Source organism: Daucus carota, chromosome 5 (assembly GCF_001625215.2).
Source record: "Daucus carota subsp. sativus chromosome 5, DH1 v3.0, whole genome shotgun sequence".
In the NCBI taxonomy this organism is placed as follows: domain Eukaryota; kingdom Viridiplantae; phylum Streptophyta; class Magnoliopsida; order Apiales; family Apiaceae; genus Daucus; species Daucus carota.
In genome coordinates, this window is record NC_030385.2 from 47,510,338 (window position 1) to 47,520,834 (window position 10,497).

Here is a 10,497-nt window from a genome sequence, read left to right on the forward strand (position 1 = left end):
CAATATCAAGCAGAGGAGCAGGGAAACCCTTCATGACTACTTTAAAAGATTTAACGCCGAGGTCCCTTATGTGAGAGGGGCCACTGATGAAGCTGTGAAGAATTTCTTAATTGCAGGGTTGAGAAGAGGCTCGGACTTTTGGAAAGATATTCAGGCTCATGAGCCCACCACTCTCCAGGACCTCTATCGGCAGGCTGAACCATTTAAGATAGTGGAGAGGTCCATGGCCGAGCTAGACAACGGGAGCCCTCCTCCCCGCGAAAACTACAAGTATAAAAATCGGAAGAGAGGCAGGTCGATGACCCCCGAAAGGAAAAGGAGGAGCCCCAGTCCTAAGAAAGATCGGGCAAAAAAGGAAAAGACCCCCCCTAGGAACCCCATCGGGACTCAGGGGAGAGGTCAGAATCAATTCACCCCGTTGGTGGCCTCGATAGAGCACATCTATGCCATCAACGCCGATAAGGGGATTTTTAGGAAGCCTCCCCCAATGAGTAACTGAGCGAAGAAAGATAGGACCAAGTATTGTGCGTTCCATGAGCAGAATGGTCATGATACTGCTGATTGCCAGCAGCTGAAACAACAAATTGAGGAGCTCATCAAAAATGGGAGGCTCACCGAATGGGTAAAGACCCAAAAGAAAAGTTATAATAATGTGCCCCCGCCCCCACAAGATAATGATACAGAGACCACCAACGCTGAGAAGGTACCTAGGGCGGGGAGCATTCACATGATCATTGGCGGTCCTCATATTGGGGGAGAGAGTAGAAAAGCCATGGAAAGGTACGCGCGGGAGGCCAAGAGCCCACCTTTGACTAATGTCAATCACCTCTCTGAAAGGCCCCCCAAAATGTTTAGGGGTGAGACCATGAACATTGTTTTCAGTGAGGAGGACCCAAGGTGGGTTCACCACCCCCATTCCGATGCTCTGGTGGTGAAGGTCAAAATTGGCTCCAACAACGTGCACCGGGTACTTGTTGATAATGGGAGTGCGGCAAATATCCTGTCCTACGACGCCTTCACTAAGATGGGCCTCACGGACAAGGATCTGAACGTGACCCTCAGTGCCTTGTACGGATTCTGCGGGACCCCTATTGACGTAAGAGGATCCGTCAACCTCCCCGTTACCCTCGGGGAGGGCCCTCTCTCCACGACACAGATGGCTGAATGGCTAATCATAAACCAATACTCAGCCTTTAATGCTGTCATCGGTCGCCCCATCTTGAAGGAAATGAGAATAGTGACCTCCATCTATCACATGTCCATGAAATTTCCCACCCCGAATGGTGTAGGCTGCGTCAAAGGGTGCCAATATGATTCTCGGGACTGCTACAACAAGGCCATCCGCTTAGCCGAGAGGAGAAACCGCCCCGAGACCCCGGGGGAATTGCAGGGTGATAAGATAGTGAAAGGGGGAGGCCTAGGCTTCACCTGTAACATGATCAGTATAGAAGAAATTCCAGAGGAGTACTTTGACGATTGGGGGCTCGTAGTAGAACCCCGCCCAAGAGCACTCACTATGGGCCCTACTTTGCCTGTCATGGCGTTGATTGAAGGTATTGTAGAAGAGGCCAGCGATGATGAGGAGGAGAGCCCTGAACAGTCGGCAGCCCGGGCTCGTAAAGGAAAATGGACTATGAAGGAGACTTCGACTGTCGTCGATCTCCCCAATGGGATTACCAGGGAAGTCACTGTCACCACTGAAAAGCTCGTTAGGTCAACCGGGGGCCTCACATTCGAAATTGAGGAACCCGCTGTTAAGGAGCCCCTCGTTGAGGAAATTGTTGAGCCCAGCCCCAAAACAAGGGATATAGATCTTGACCCCCGAATGCCGGAAACTGGGGAAAGGGCGGGCACGACGGAAGACACAGTGTCAATATTGGCAGACGCTACTGACCCGTCTAAGGTCCTCAAAATTGGCTCCAACCTTGGTCCCGAAATAAGGGGTCCTCTCGTGAAATTCTTGAAGGCTAATCTGGATGTCTTTGCCTGGTCTCACTCTGATATGGTGGGAATTGATCCTAAAGTGATGTGCCACAAGCTTAATATTGACCCTAGCAAAAAGGGGGCACGCCAAAAGAGGAGGCCCATTAGTGGTGAAAGGGCAGAGGCCTTAAAAAGTGAGGTTGATCGTCTCCTCGAGGCCGGCCTTGTCAAAGAGTCATTCTACCCTACTTGGTTAGCCAATCCTGTTCTCGTAAAGAAGCCTAATGGGAAGTGGAGGACTTGCGTAGACTTCACTGATCTTAATAAAGCATGTCCCAAGGATAGCTTCCCCCTCCCCAGGATTGACCAGCTTGTAGACTCCACCGCCGGCCATGCTCTCCTCAGCTTCATGGACGCTTACTCCGGGTATAATCAAATCCCTATGTATGAGCCCGATCAGGAGCACACTTCCTTCATCACAGATAGGGGCCTCTACTGCTACATCGGAATGCCCTTCGGCCTGCTTAATGCCGGAGCCACTTATCAAAGGCTAGTGAACAAGATGTTTGAGAATCAGATTGGAAAGACCATGGAAGTCTATGTAGACGATATGCTTGTGAAATCTAAGGAGGCCAAGGACCATATCATGCATCTCACAGAAATGTTTGGGATACTCAGAGAATACAGAATGAAGCTTAACCCTCATAAATGTGTCTTCGGAGTGGGATCTGGTAAGTTCTTAGGCTTCATGGTCAATCATCGGGGGATTGAGGCTAATCCGGCCAAAATAGAGGCCCTGATAAATATGAGGTCCCCTCGGACTGTCAAAGAAGTACAATCTCTCACAGGCAGGATAGCAGCCCTCAATCGGTTTGTCTCCAAGTCATCCGACAGATGCCAGGAATTTTTCAAGGCCATAAAGCAGGTGGGGAAAGCTTTTCACTGGACCCCGGAATGTGAGGAGGCCTTTCAGAGCATTAAACTGCACCTCGGATCTCCCTCCCTTCTCTCAAAGCCCAAGGAAGGGGAGACCCTCATAATATATTTGGCTGTCTCTGACTACGCGATAAGCGCTGTACTGGTAAGGGAGGAGGAATCCGTTCAACTCCCGGTTTACTATGTAAGCAAACGGATGGTGGACGCGGAAACGCGATACACCAGTATGGAAAAATTGGCCTATGCCCTTGTTTTGGCCTCTCGGAAACTAAGGCCCTATTTTCAGGCTCATAAAATTGAGGTGCGGACATCCTTCCCTCTCAGACAAGTTCTTCATAAGCCTGAAACTTCGGGCCGTCTTCTCAAATGGACTATTGAACTGAGCCAATTCGATGTGGAATATAAGCCTCGGACGGCTATCAAGGGACAGGCCCTGGCTGATTTTATCTTGGAATTCCCCCTGCAGAATGAAGGAGACACTCTAGCCCTTGTCCCCGTCTCCATTCCAAATGGTGCAGCTTTTGCCCGAGAAAATGGAGCCCTCTGGTGGACTCTCCATGTAGACGGGGCCTCAAATAAACAAGGAGCGGGAGCAGGCGTAGTTCTCAAGAGCCCGAGGGCCATTTGTTGAAGAGTGCCATACATTTCTCTTTTGGGGCCACGAACAATATGGCTGAATATGAAGCCCTAATTGCCGGGCTAAAATTGGCTAAGGAGATGAAAGTCGAGAACCTAGACATCTACAGTGACTCTATGATTGTGGTACAGCAGGTGAAAGGGGGGTTCCAGTGGAATGGGATCCAAACTGATGCGTATATTCAGCTGTGCAGGCGTTTAATGGGATGTTTTAAAGAGGTACACCTTGAAAGGATCCCAAGGGAGTTCAATGCAAATGCAGATGCACTGGCAAAACTGGCATCACAAAAGGAAGCGGTCCTCCTGGGGGTAATTCCTCTAGAAACTCTGAAGCGCCCTAGTGTTCCCGAGATAGAGGAAACAGGGGCAGCTGTGATAATGGCAATTGGTGATGATGGGGACACCTGGATGACCCCTATTCTGCGGTTTCTTAAGGAGGGCACTCTGCCCGAGGACAAAAATGAGGCCAGGCGCCTCAGGTACAAGGCTGCCCGTTATGTGATCTATGATAATGTCCTCTACAGGAGAGGCTTCAACTCCCCTCTCCTCAAGTGCATCGATGGGGAGGAGTGCAACTACGTCATGCGAGAAATACATGAGGGAATTTGCGGCAATCACTCGGGGGGTGGTTCCCTCGCCCAAAAGATTGTGCATCAGGGGTATTATTGGCCCACTATCAGGCAGGATGCCCAGGATTTTGCTCGCAGCTGCAACAAGTGCCAGAGATATGCCAACTATAGCAACCTACCAGCAGCCAGACTCACGTCCCTCTCTAGCCCTTGGCCTTTTGCTATGTGGGGAATTGACTTGATCGGTGAACTTCCCAAAGCCAAGGGGGGAGTTAAGTACGCTGTGGTGGCTGTGGATTATTTTACCAAATGGGCAGAAGCTGAGCCTCTAGCCACTATCACTGCCAAAAAGATAAAGGACTTTGTGCATAAATCTATTGTGTGCCGCTATGGGATCCCCTACAAGCTCATCTCAGATAATGGCAAGCAATTTGACAGCAAGGAGTTACGGGACTTCTGTGAGGCACTTGGCATAAAAAAGGACTTCTCAGCCGTCTGCCACCCTCAGTCCAATGGCCAGACTGAGGCCATCAATAAGATTATCAAACACACCCTCAAGGCCAAGCTGGAAGAAGCCAAGGGTGATTGGCCTGAGGAACTCCCCCGGGTGCTGTGGTCCTACAATACCACGCCCCGGAGCACAACCGGTGAGACCCCTTTTTCTCTCACATATGGCTGCGAAGCCATGGTCCCGGTTGAGGTAGGAGCTGGCTCTTTCCGCAGAGATCACTATGACCCCGAAGCAAATGAGGCCAACCATCGCCTCTATCTGGATATGATCGAGGAAGTGAGGACGAACTCCCAACTCCGGCTAGCCTCCTACCAACAGAGGGCCGCTAGGCACTATAATGGGAAGGTGAAGGATCGTCCCCTTCGTGTTGGAGATCTGGTTCTTAGGAGGGTCATGCCAAATACTAAGGTGGCTGCACACGGCGTTTTTGGGGCCAACTGGGAGGGGCCCTACAAAGTCAAAGCTGTAATCTGGGGAGGCACCTACCACTTGGTGGACATGAATGACAAGATGGTTCCTAGAGCATGGAATGCGGAGCACCTCCGCAAGTACTATCAGTAGTTCCTTCTTGGTTCAGACTTCACATGAATATTATTCATCTCAAGTCTAGGGGGGTAGTGATCATATAGACGCCTCCTCTAGTACTCTTTATTATATTTAAGCAGTGGGGGCTTGTCCCACATATCTATCTACGCATTTAAATTCTAGTGAGCAGTGGGGGCTTGTCCCACGTATCTACTTATGCATTTGGATTCAATAATAGCAGACTTTTGAAGTATTATGCTCTATAATATGTTCCATCCCGATTTCTTTTTATCATGTAAAGTGGTACGCGTATGTATGTTGCAATAAGGGCGATTGGCTCGTGAAAACGACCCCCCTTCTTTGCATAGCGTTGCTGTGCGACCCCTACCTTAGGCTCGCATAGCGAACCTGACTAAGTTACGACTACAGTGAGGAGGCGACCCCCTACTAGTTAGGTGTGGACACCTCTCATGTGTCATAACTGTGGAGACCAGCTAAACAAATACTACATACTTGTCAGAATAATGGGACGTGTCCCCCCTGTTGTTATTCCCTCAGGGAGCGGACACGACCCCTTAACTACATGACTACAGGCAAGGGGCTCGTTGCGCGACCCCAAAGAACTTGTATGAATTCGGAAAAGAAGTGCCTACCATTGACAACGAGGAAAATAATGAACATATATTCATGCTTCACCAGTGACCCCCTCTTGGCGAGGAGAAGTCACACTCAACTGCCTGCTGGCAAAGCGGGGCCAGGATCGTATTGCGACCAGGGGCTCGCCAAGCGATCCCTTTTTACCAAGGAGGGGCCGCGCTCAGCGACCCTCAGAACCTGCGAGCCGACACCTGCAAAGAAAGTGAGGAGGCTGTACTTGGAAGCATAAAACAACGGTACAAGGCCAAACAAACGTGCACACATGGTCGAATATAAAAGGCAGGGGTAGATATTTGAATTGGCAAACAAGGGCTCGCTAAATAGCGACCCCATGACAGTATGCAAGTGCAGAAAATTTCAATACTTTCAATTACAACTGTGGAGCATTCAAGGTGCCCACCCCCTTTGTTCAAATGTTCAAAAAGCAAGATTATATTGTTCGTTCAAAAGTAGATAAAAGACAGTAGAAGCCTAGGGCTCGTTCTGGGCATTGCTGGATTGGTCGTGGCCCGACCCCGCTACGAGCTTAGCAGCATCGGCCTCCATCTCCAAACGGAGCTCTTCAGCATAATCTCTTGTATCAGGCCCGAGCTGACCCCAATCGAAATCCGGCAGTTGCCTCATAAAAGACTTCATGAAAGTGACTTGACCCTCAACGGTGGCCTCAGCGACCAGAGTCTCCTTCTCGGCCTTCAGAGCAGCCACCTCCTGCACGAGGCCATCCCTTTCCTTTACGAGCGCCCCCTCGAATTTCTCCAACTCAGCGATCCGTTTCCGGGCGTCGCGGAGCTCGTCGCGGAGCGAGCCTGTCTCCCTCTTGAGCTCCTCCTTATGGGCTTCGTTTTGCTTGGTCAGCTCGTTGACATGCTCCAACTGCTTAAATTTGAGGACCTTGTTCTCTTTGTCTAAGCGATCCAACTGAGAAGCCGAGTGTTTGTTCTCTTTGTGATAGGAGGCTTGCCTGATCCAGGCCTCTGCGAGGCATTTTGTAAGGGCCGCGTTATTCTCCTCCCTGGAGCAGTTGGTCCAAGAGACAATTTCCTGCTCGCTAACATAAGAGTGACCCAGCTTGGCGAAGGCCTGGGCCACATTGTTAGTCGATTGGGCAGCTGCGACGCTAGCCGTCTGAAGGGCCAGCTGAGTTTGAGCCACTTCATCCACCTTCTGCCTCTTCGCGGGCTCTTCCACGCTATAGCCCTTACGGGCGTCGGCCATCAGCCCAGACGGCTTATCCGGGGTCTCTTTGTTGGCCCCGAGCTTAGAAGGAGCCTTGGCAGTAAAAGGAGGAGGGGCCCGGCTGTTGGAGCGAGCCATAACTACAAAAAAGAAGAAAGAAGGTGGTCAGATTCACAGTTAAATTGCAAAGGAAAAGACGAAGATGCAAGCGAGAAAGCAATGAACGAGGCACGCATGTGTGATAATAAATATGGCATAAAGTAAGATTAAAGTAAGGGAGGAAGGGCCGGAGCTGAGCGAGCCGGGGCTCGTCCCAACGAGGCTAGTTACGTACTGTCGTCACGATGACGCTTGCCTTTCGCCTGCTCGCGAGCCTTAGAGGCCTTAGGAGACTTTGGCACACGAGCCCCTGTCGGGACCGCTTCACGACCCCTTTTTGGGGGCGCTTGGCGAGCCTCTTTCGGGGCCGTCTGGCGAGCCCTCGCTGTTTGCTTCATGGGATCAGACTCGGTCCCGGGGTTGAAGAACTTATATTTTACCAGATTCTCAGTGGTCAACAGCCGCCTAATGTTTCTCCTCGCCTCGGGGAGGTCAACAACCTTGTCGGCCGTCTTCTTAGCCTCTCCCTGAAGTACAGTGCGAGTAGGAGCAACTGCGAAGTCATATAGCACATGAGATTCCACAACAAAAAATTATGTAAAGTGTGGAGACTGGGGCCGATTAACTCACCTGGATTATAATTAAATGAAGTTTTTACTCGGGGAACATCGTATACATAGAAAAACGGACCCTTCCAGGGCCCGGCGTTGCTCGGGGCGCCAAAAACGAGGCTCTTCCCATTATATTCCGGCCAAACTGAAAAATATACATACCCAAAGTCTTTCTTTGGGGACCGTTTGAGCTGAAGGAAGTACCCCAAGGTTCTTGCGTCCAGTGTGCCGAAGCCTTCCTCGCCATAAATTATGTACAATGCAATCATCGACCGATAGGCATTGGGATCGATTTGAAGAGGGGCCAGATGATAAAAATCACAGACATCCTTAATAAAGGGATGAAGAGGAGAGGTGATCCCAAGCCTCACCAAGTGGGAGGATAAAACGAGCCGAGGTATCCGGCCCCCATTCTCGGGAAAGTTGAACCTGTAGCACCTTTGGTGAGGACGCGGCAAAACGACCCGACCTCTTAGCCCATAGGAGTCGACTAGCCCTACGAGCTCCTCTTCGGATAAAGTGGTAGACAAATCACGACAAGCCAGAATGCGGGGCGATTGGGGTTTCGAAGAAGAAGAGGCGTCGTCCGAGAGCGGACCCAAAGTAACGGCCCCTTCTAATTCTGGCTGGGGGGTCGCGACATACTCAACCTCAGAGGGATCTGGTACGTAGTCATAATTGCATAAATCAATAGACCGAGTGACCTCCTCCAACTCGGCCGAGGTGGCCTCGGGAGTAGCGAATTCATCCTTATATTCCGGCAGGGGGTCGCCCTCTTTCCATGATGAGTCACTATCATCATCAGACGACCCCAAATCATAATAAGCCCCGCCAAGAGAAGCGTTGCTGGGGGTGTCGCTCAACTCGTCGCTCAGATCAATGTGCTTCCCCTTCCTCCTGGCACGAATCATCTGTTCAATCTGAGCATCAGCCTCTTCTTTACTTAGCTGGCGAGGCTCATCCTCTATCAACGAAAAGTCGATAAGGCCCCCTTGGGGTCGTGAGGGCTGTTTTCCCTTCCACCCCTCAGGATCTCTCAGCGAGTGGAAGTCCTCCTTAGCCCATAACGGGTCCAAATGCAAATGAAGAGAACTGGAGCCGCTATGCATAGAGGATTCCACTCTGGCTATGTTGACGGCCGCCTCCTCGCTTATAGCCGTGGCCGGATCTATGGGATGGCGGCTCGTCCCCGAAATCTCATTCAACTCCCGTTGGAACTCAGCTGAACCCCTCTGGTCGCGAGGGAAATGACTCAAAGGCGAGGAGACATGGCTGGAACGGCTCGTGCTCTCAGACATCTGTAAAAAGATGGTGTGAATTAGGTGTGTGTCTTAAAAGAAATCACAAAGGAAATGAAGGGCAAGAAGAGGTGAAAAAAGAAAAGAACTAAGGCCATCTATGTGTCCTCACTTCGCACACGTGGGCCAACCAAAGTAATAAGGGGGTCGCTTAGCGAGCCCTAACGCGAGGGGGTCGACTAGCGAGCCCGAGCGCTAGGGGGGTCGTTTAGCGAGCCCAGGTCGACGGGGTCGCTCGAGAAAATCTCCGGGTCGGGGTCGCATTGGAAGGGGTCGCTATTCTACGGCTCGCTAATTTTGTGAGGGTAACTATAAGCACGAATTATGTGTGCAAGACAATTATGGAACATATAAGGAGATTCATAAACATGAAAATACAAGGAAAAGACTCACCTGTTCCAGAAAGCGAGGACGATGAAGATGAACTGGGTGTGGATGATCCACTGGAACGCGAGGACGATCTTCTAGCGGGCCGGATGAACACTCGAATGTTTGCCAGATCTTGGAGCTCGGAACAATGATTGAGAATGTCTGATCTTGAAAATGTGGAAAAATGAGTTCAAATCATCGGGGTTTATATAGGCAGAGGAGAGAGAAGGTGGCACAGGGCACGTGTCACCCTCTCACTGGCTGACCCTTCGGTGGTGCACGACAGCTGTCACTCCCCCAACGGCTATGAGGGCCTCGTGTCGTTCGGGCCCGCTTTCCGGAGACTAAACAGCAACGTTCGGGCTCAGGAAAAGAGGAACTTAGCAACCCCTAAAACGGCCTCGCTGTGATTCCTCTCCGCTCTTTCAATAGCGAACAGGAATCGGGGGGTAGTTGTTACGCTCAAAAATAGGCATGGGCCTCGACAGGCCCAAAAGGATGAATGGGCCCTATCAAGCTAGCAAGGGGTCTTATTAACCAGTCCAAAGGAAGGATGAATCAGTTCAAGCCCAGCCAGGATGAGAAGGGGGTCGCCAGACGAAGGAGGGTTGCGACCCCAAGGCTCGCCAAAGACGGGTCGTCCTTCCGGCCTCGCGTTGGATGGTCTCGCACCACCCCGGCTCGTTTTGGCTGGGGAGGTCGCGAGGAGAACCGGGTTGCAGGTCCGGGATTGTTTACATGAGCCGCCCGACTCGGGACTTCTTGCTGATCTGTTCTGCACTAATTGGTCCATTGGATCAACACTATCAGAGTTATATCTTAATGAACGGGCTCCCTCACCCCATAGAGGATGAACGGGCTCCCTCGCCCCATAGAGGATGATTGGGCTCCCTCGCCCCATACGAGGGCTTATTGGATCGATATCCATTCTCTGACCCGCTCCATGACAGCCTCTTGCCATATGGGCCTAGGCCATGCGAGCACGGGCCTCTCCTGACGGCTGCCCTCAAGGTCCTACGGGCCTGGGCTTTGATGGACCGGACTGACACTTAGCCCATGCTAAGAAGTTTGGCCCGTAAGAACTACGTGGTAGCTTGAACCCCTATAAATAGGGTACGTAGGCCTCTTGTGCTTATAATCTGATTCTTGCTGAGAAACGCTTGAGAACACTTTCTCTCAAGGATCAA